This window comes from Chroicocephalus ridibundus, chromosome 4 (assembly GCF_963924245.1).
Source record: "Chroicocephalus ridibundus chromosome 4, bChrRid1.1, whole genome shotgun sequence".
Classification (NCBI taxonomy): domain Eukaryota; kingdom Metazoa; phylum Chordata; class Aves; order Charadriiformes; family Laridae; genus Chroicocephalus; species Chroicocephalus ridibundus.
This window is the reverse complement of record NC_086287.1, coordinates 81,796,036-81,804,518: the sequence shown is the minus strand read 5'-3', so window position 1 is coordinate 81,804,518 and position 8,483 is coordinate 81,796,036. Positions and strand designations below refer to the sequence as shown.

The window sequence follows — 8,483 nt, the reverse complement described above, 5'->3', positions numbered from 1 at the left end:
TTGGCTCCAGGAAAGAACAGAAACATTTTAGAAAATAAGACCCACCAGCATCTCTGAGAAGTTACTTACATGTAATAGTAAGAAGCTACTTACATATGCTTACTATTAAGCATTTGAATCTAATTGATTTACTAGGTTAAGATACTATAGCACTTCAGAAGATAGGTATTAATTCTACACCATTTTACAGATGGGAAAATCATGCATCAGATCAATGAAAAATTCTGGACCAGGACAGTGGAGTCTCATGTTCCAGCCAAGTTTCCATCCTACGTGACCCAGATTGTATCTTTCTCTCACTCTTTATGCAGCGGAAATCTCACAAGCTTTTTTTCAAAACCAGTTTTTACAGTGATTGTTTCCTTTTCATCTTCTGCTTACAACTAACAGCAATTCTCCTCTCTACTTTCAGACCATGTAACTTGTGGGCATATTCTTGACCCTGGTATCCCCAATCACATAATTCCTCTTTGTTGTATAAGCCTTACAGAACTGCTCTTTCCCATATCCAGACATGTTTTCTGTTGCCTCTGCTAACACTTATGCTGTAACGGTTATTTTCTCCCTGTGCCACTTTCTCAGTTATTTAAGGCACCAAATAGGCAACCACTTTCCATATTGCTATATGACATCTTCTACTTATGGTTTCCTCTATAATGTACTTAATTTGACATGTTCTAACTTTAAACACCTTACAAAACATTTCATTATAGCAGAAGAATAAGATCTGCAAAAACTAGAATACCTGGTCACCTGTGGAGCTCCTTCTCAACTGAAACCTCAACATAAGAATATCATCCACTTCTTTCCTACGCTGTGCAGAAATATTTTTGTTGCGGGGTTATACACAACTTACAGGAACTCACGTGTTTAATTAAATGCCAAATGAACTGAAAATAAAAAAAAATGTCTCTGCTACAAGCCTCTGACCCCCAATGTGCTCTCTGTGTTATGTGATATTTGCTCTTTGGATGAACCACAATTGACTCACACAAGTATAAGTATTTTCATTTAAGATTCTTACCTTCTCCTTAGAAATCTGACTTGTACTTAGCTGCAGTGGTGAAAAGCAGAGAGGAAATGAAACACTGGCAGAAGGTCTTCTTCAGCGGAGCAACCAAGTCACATCCATGCAGATCCCATGGACTCTTACCAGCTGAATGACCTGTTCATCCATCCAGAGACAGGTGAGCACAGAAAATCAACCCATCCTCGGTGCAGACTGCACAGGCTCCGCAAGGAGCGCTCTGCCTATGGTCCTACCCCAGGACCATGGGATATGGACCTCAAAACCACAGGCACAGACCACCTGTAACAGATAAAAGTTAAACCCAGAGTCATTCTTGTATTTTTACAACTCTGTGAACACAACAGCAAAATTTAAATGCCCCAAAGCTTCCCTAAGACCTCGGAAGCATACAGAAAGCCTGTGTTACAAGCTGAGAAATTCTGCTAGAGAAAACAGCAACATCTCAATGAGTCAGCAAAGGGATCATGATTATTACTCCCTCGGGGCACCACAGAATAATAGGAGTTCATTTAAAATGGATAAAGTGTGGGTGAATGAAGTTGAGCCTCTACTATGGAACGAGACTTGTAAAAGATACGGCTGGTCCTTTTAGCAATAACTGCAGTACAGTTTCATGGTGAACATTCAGTCTGGCTGTCAAAAGAGATGTTGCAGATTAAGTAAAAAAAGACTCATTCAAAATATTGATCAAATTGCAAGATCAGTGAACAGTGAAACAGGTATGTCTTCCTGTAGGTCTTTGTCACTGATTGACTGTAGAACCATTAGTGTGAATGTACTTTCCTAATGGGTTAGCACTTCTGAATGACAATGTTTCTCCTCCAGGCTCATACAGCCTCAAAAGTGCAATAAATGAAATTTTGCTGGACTTTAAAGGACAAAGGTCATTTGGAGGCATCAGACATACACTCTCACAGCCCCACAGAGAACTCAATTTCTTTTTGCAAAGAAAATATATTTGACAGTAACTTATATTTTAATTGTGACAGTTAATTAGAAGGAAACTATAAACCTCTGACAAAAAGTAAACCAACATATATACCCAAGCGGGCTTCTGTACTTTGCTTCTGTTTTCTTATGTATCAATTACACGCACATCTTGCTTTGTATCTCGTCGACAATAGCTTAATAGTGCTCTAGCAAGCAAGAGGCTTACCAAAGGATCTTTAAATGTGGGGAAGCAGATTAAAAGTTCAGTAAACAATGTGAAGAACTGAAAAGGAATCAAAATGGTTCAACAAAACGACAATGGTGTAACACTGCCATGGCTTAAAAAAGCAGCTTTCCAAATGGGATTCCCCAGCACACACACCCCACCGGCTGCCAGCCTGCAAAATCTTCCCATTCATTATCCACACACCACAGGAGCTGTAACTGGGACCAGAGAAATCTGTGAATGCTTGGGGGCCACTGTGGGAATAGACCCAGTGTGAGCAATGTCAGTCCGGCAGTAGCCGCTGCAGCAGCCGCTGGGCTCAATGGTCCCGAGAACACTCACAGATGTGTTGTTTTGTGCACGTCAGCAATCCAGCAAACTGAATTTTTCAGCCCATCTTCTCCACAACCATATAGAGTTATGCCATTCATGACGAAAGAAAGAAAGCTCATCTTAATGTCCAACTGACACAGCTGCCAGAGGTCTCACAGAATATTTAACAATTAGGTTTTACAGAGCAGTGTAGGAAGAAGCCCTTGAAGCCTGACGAGGTTTAAAGTCAGTATTTCACTGTCAGAGACAAGAAACTGCTCTGGTTACTGGCTCATACTGACTTCGTGTCCAGTTAACAACCATTCCAATAAAATTATTGTCACTTCTGATATTCTTGTCATTTGCAGGGATCCTGCAACTTGCCATGTATTTACATACTGAACAATTCATCAGATATGCTTGTAAGTACTCAGATAATCTAGAGAGCAGTAAATGCTTAGTCACTGCTGAGAAACGCTACGGAAAATCTGAGAGATTGGAAGGGAACAGTGTTGTCCAAATAGTTTCCATTCTGCAGCTCTGCCCTGGTGCGTTCACTTGGTGAAGCTTCTGGGATCTTATAGATTATTCTTTAAAATTTCATCTAGTAAGTGCAATTCAGTTTAATAAACCGATAAATATTCCTTAATGAACATAACAGATTGTTATAATACCTGGCACTGAAATTTAGTCATAGATAGGTGCAAATAATATAAAAGGTAAAGTTCTGCCCTACCAATCAGGAGGCAAAAAAAATCATCCTCTTGGCTTTTATCAGAATTCCCCCACTTACTGCCTCAGCCAATGAAACATGAGGTAGTGGGAGTGGTACCACTGTTCGTTACAAACCTCACCATAAAGCTGATGAATCTTGAGATAATTTAGCAGTTACCACCAAACCTGAATCTACCACCTGAAGCTGTTTTGTTTATTTTTAATACTGCATATTTGACAGATCACACACAATTAAAACGTAAGACAGATATAAAATCACTTTTCCATTTTTTAGCCTGCAATTTAAAAAAACACATAGCAAGCTTTCTCGTCAGTGACTACTGAAAGACACAAACACATCATTTTTAAAAATCAACCTAAATAGATTGATTTTATGATAAAATAAATTATTCAACACTGATAGTGACCAAGGGGAACCCAACACAAATAGAAAATATTTAAACATTGATTGCAAATATACAGATACTTTAAATAAAAAATTAGGGACAAGCGTGTGTTTTTTCTGTCATTTAAAAAATATATCTCATGGTGAGAACAGATATGAGAGATATATATATATACACACGCAGACACATCTGCTTCCTTGCCAGGCTACTGCTTAAGCCAACCTGAACAGCAAAAGTAAAATACCACTAGGTCTAAGTATGAATAATTGGAAAAAAGCCTTTTACACAGGAAATTGGAGTAATAGCTTCCTCCCATGAAAATGGGAGGTGGACCATTAATGACAATATAACATCAATGGCTACACTTCTAAGAAGCCCTGTAATCAGAAAATTATTTTTGGACTGATGGTCACAGATTTTACCAGATTACTGGTAACAGACCAGCTCAAATAGAAACAGGTTTGTTCTTCTAACTTCTTACTGTCTGTGCATGGCAGACTGAGCAGCCCATGCACCCGTGCCCTAAACACAGGCACAGCCACAGCCAGGCATTTCAGCTACAGCCTCAAGCCAAGCCACAAAGTAGAGCGCTCTTTTTCCTAATTACAAAACAAAGAAAACTTCTTCCCTAGTTACGCATTTTCCTAACCACCACCACCTTTGAGTTTTCTCTTTTCTAGAATCCTCTATCACAATAGATTCTTCTACTCAAAAAACCAGGAGAAAAATTAAATCACAACAATCAAGTTAACCTTGTTTTTACTAGCAGATGTTTGTCCTTTCTTTGAAGACTAAGTTCTTAGGCCTTTACAAGAACGACAAGTTTGTTTTTGCAATTCTAAATTTCCAACTCATTGTTCAGACCACTTTCCTCTCACTGAGTTAAAGAGAGTTCATAGGCTAGATTCATTACAATACCTTTCCTCCTCCAGAAATGTTCCAAACAAGCTATGGATAATTTGGCTTCAAAGTCCTGAGTGGTCCCAACTGCTGATAAAACCAATGGGAAATGAGCGCACTGCAACTTGCAGAATTAGGACCATTCAGTAACACTCAGGCAACATCAAATCACTGTTCTCAGTGCAGAAATGAAACCACCTCCAAGATGCGATACAGAAGAGCAACATCCTTTTTCCCTTCTTATTCTTCAAACTCAGCAGCAGATACCAAGCGGGAGGGGAAGGGGAGAATGCTCAACAGGTTCGAACGTACACCTCTGAAATAGTCTCCTGCTTCCAAACCTCACCTAGTAAGGACATTAAGGAGACAAAAAAAAGCTGTGTGTCTAAGTTCAAAAATTAAGCTGTCTAATAGTTTGGAATAACAGGTACTGCACATAAAAGACAATCTCTCCAAAAGGAAGATGCATCACTATACAAATAATAAAATGCAATCCTAGAATCACGAAAATAAAATAGGTAAGAAACCTGATGAACCTAAAAATAAGTGGAAAAAAAAGATATCAACAACTCTCAAACAAATAAAAGTAGGCTCAGCTGGTTCTTTTGATAATGATTTTTGAAAGCATAAGAAAATCAGATTGAATACATTACGAAACAGATATTCTACTAATTTAAGCAGCTACTAAAGGGCTATACGATATAGAAAATCATAGGAGTCTGCTACTGATAATTGCTAATTATAAGCATTCCTAATGCTTTGTCATGCATGAGTTATAGGTCAATCCCTAACTCTAGACCTTATTCCATATTGTCTCTCTATATAACAGTGGCACATTTGTACTGTTGTAGGAAAGGTTTTGTCAGCACTTCCACTATAAAACTCTTACTGGGACATGAAACTGTAATAAAAATATTCTTCAGGATGAAAAATGGCATGGAAAGTCTCAGTCTACTAAAACTAAAGTAAGCATGTGGCAAATATAAAGTCATAGAAAGGATGAGATTGGAAGGGACCTGTGGAGATCCTCTATTCCAACCTCCTTGCTCAGAGCAGGGTCAACCGCAGCAGGTTGCTCAGAACTGTGTCCAATTGACAGTGGAATAACTCTACGCATGGAGAATCGAAAATCTGTCCAGGACACCTGTTCCAGTGTTTGATTACCTTTACAGTAAAAAAAATTGTTCTTATGTTTATATAGGTTATATTTTATTACATTATCTGTTATATATTGCATACCATATTTAATAAAATAAGTTTTAAGCTTAATAAGAATTAATGCTATTACTAGCTTACCATGATCTAACTATCTTAAAAGAAGACAACTGTAATTCATTACTGAGGTGCCTATGTATTTGATACAGGCTTTATGTGCTAAATTTGACATGGCCTGAAATTCAACTGGATTTGAATTTTGAAGCCAAAAGACATGCTCCTGGTGTTTCAGAAAACATCACATAAACTTTTAAGTGCCTAAAGGTGATAATTCTTCTCAGCAATCCAGCTCTAAGGAAAAATTGAGCAGAAGAATGTGATTTCATTTAGTCCCCTTGACATAAACAATAGAATCATTTTATGGAAATTCAAAACTAATTAAGATGGCAGACAGTCACCATAAGAGATTTCAAGCAAGACTGCAAAAGGGTAAAATTTTAAGACAATAAAACCAGAAATGTATAAATGAATCTTAGCATTTAAGGAGCCTGCACTGGAAGGGAAAATACATCCATTTATATACAATACCATAATACTGCTTTAATTTTTTGAAAAAGAAAAAAAAAACAACGCCAAACCACAGGCCAACACCAATTGTGAGAATCTTCCCATTCTGGTAAATCCTGTACTATCTGCTCATACAAATTTTTTCACAGGCTGAACAAAAACTGTTTGCTCAAAGAGAATCAGAAAAAAGAGGTTAAACTGAGACAGAAGAGAGTAGAAGGACCAGCCCCAATCCAGGTAGCCACGTCCCGCTCCCGTGTGTGAGAGGGAAACACGCAGCATGACTCCATTCCACCAGGCTGACCAGCTCCGCCCTATGAAGGAGGCTCTGCCCAGCTGCAAGGCTGCACGAATGCCATTGCAGAATTGTGCTGGTAGGACCATGACAGATGGCTGTATGGCACACTGCACAGTCATGGTTTTCCACCACCCCACTGTGTGAATGTGTCTTAAGGGTCTCATCTTCTTTGATGAGGAAATCAAAGCATGACACATCTGTCCAAGAAAATGAATCAGTGGCAGAGATATATAAGAAACATTCTGATCTTTTCTTACTGGAGCCTTGATCCATGCACATCCCTGAGCTTTTTTTTCTTCTGCTTGTCTGCAGCCTCTCACAAGAGTATAAAAAGAGCAGAGGGAAGCATACACCATTACTAGGATTACTCAGGAAAACTTTTTTTCTCTTAGACTTTGGTTTAAGTACATTATCTGAAAATGCGATAGTCAACTCATTAATCTAATCTCCATGTTGCTTTAACACAATTTTACTATGTTTTGATCATTTTCTCAAAGTTCATCAGCAAAGTTCTCAACTTGTTTTTTGTCAGTCCACTACGGAAAAGTTATTACTAGTGACAAACTTTCAAATCTTACAGGCAATTGTTGGATCACTCATGCATTGCTTTTTACCTGCTTGGTCTATCACTTCAGTCCCCTTTCCAAGTCTTCTGTTATATCAGAAGCAGATGATTACAAATCTTTTGTACAGTTTTGCCTTTATCTGTGGGAAGAATGACTTATTTTGGTCCCTCTAGCTTTCACTGCCCAACGCTCAGTCATCGATGATCACTGAATTTCTGGGATTTTTAATGATAGGAATATTCACCTTTCCTCTTTTTTTCCTGTTTTTTTTTCTTTCTTTCTTTTTTTTTTTGTAACATCTGTGCATCATGTCTCTACTGTGATAACCATTACAAACTTAGAAGATAGATAACAAGTTAACTCTGACAATGGAGAAGACGTACTCTTGCATATTTGAACTAAAGCTCTACTCAGGCCCCATATGAAAATGGGGATATTTATGGCAGTCCTTAATTCTCTTATTACACATACATTTCTTGAAGGCCACAAAGATAATACAAAACTGATATATGACATGTTTAATCATACTTGTATCCTAGGCTGATATAAGCTGTGCAACCCATGCTTTCAACAAGTACCTTGAAAGAAATAGATGCCAGCTTTATTGACTTCATACAGAACTTAAGACACTGGCAAACAATCAGGTATGAAACTGCTCTTTGTTTTTCTAGTAAATTCTCTCACCCACAGAAGAGACAGAGCTTTCCTCCCCAACACAAAAAGTGACAGGTTTGCATCCTGTGTCTGCAAATCCAGTGCTGCCACAGAGCACTTAATACAGACTTACTTGGTTGCTTTGTTAAAAGACTGATTCCACTCACATACACACAGAAAGAAAGAAAATCCATATTGAGAGAAGGCTCTAATTAACAGATCTCTCTTCAGCACAGATGAGTACCCAGAGATGAAAAGGCTCAGATTACCTACTTCATGCTGATAAAGTGCAGAAATGAAACCCTGATCAGCTCTGGAAAGGCATTCTGTTGCATTTAGGTAAACCATTAACAAATGTACATTTCATAACTGGCACCAAAATAAGATTTATGACTTAAGTTTTGGTACTTCAATCAGACATCCTATAGTCCACCATAGGATCAATACTGTCTCCCTTTTTTTTTTTTTTAAATTTCTTCTTTTCTTTCTTTCAGGCTGGTAAGGGTGATATGTGCTCTTCGGCATCCTTAGTATTGTATCAAAATCAAGGTCTTTCATGCCCTTTTGCCACAAAGTCAGTGTTGAAAGCATTGGGTTATTTGCCACTCTGCTTCCCATTTCCCCAAAATTAATCATCAGTCTCCAAAAAGAGGTAACATTTTTCATTTTAGAATCAGATACGGGTTTTCTTCTTACCAATTCACACGCTGAACTCAACTTCACC

At 38.2% G+C, this 8,483-nt stretch overlaps 1 long non-coding RNA gene across 1 annotated transcript in view; it reads right to left on the bottom strand.

The window, feature by feature from the left end:
* Window positions 1-1,045: 1,045 nt before the first annotated feature.
* Window positions 1,046-8,483, bottom strand: part of LOC134515463 (uncharacterized) — a 123,233-nt gene continuing 115,795 nt past the window's right edge. The window contains exon 7 of the long non-coding RNA XR_010071018.1: window positions 1,046-1,309. This is a non-coding gene — a long non-coding RNA (uncharacterized LOC134515463). The remainder of the gene's footprint in view (window positions 1,310-8,483) is intronic.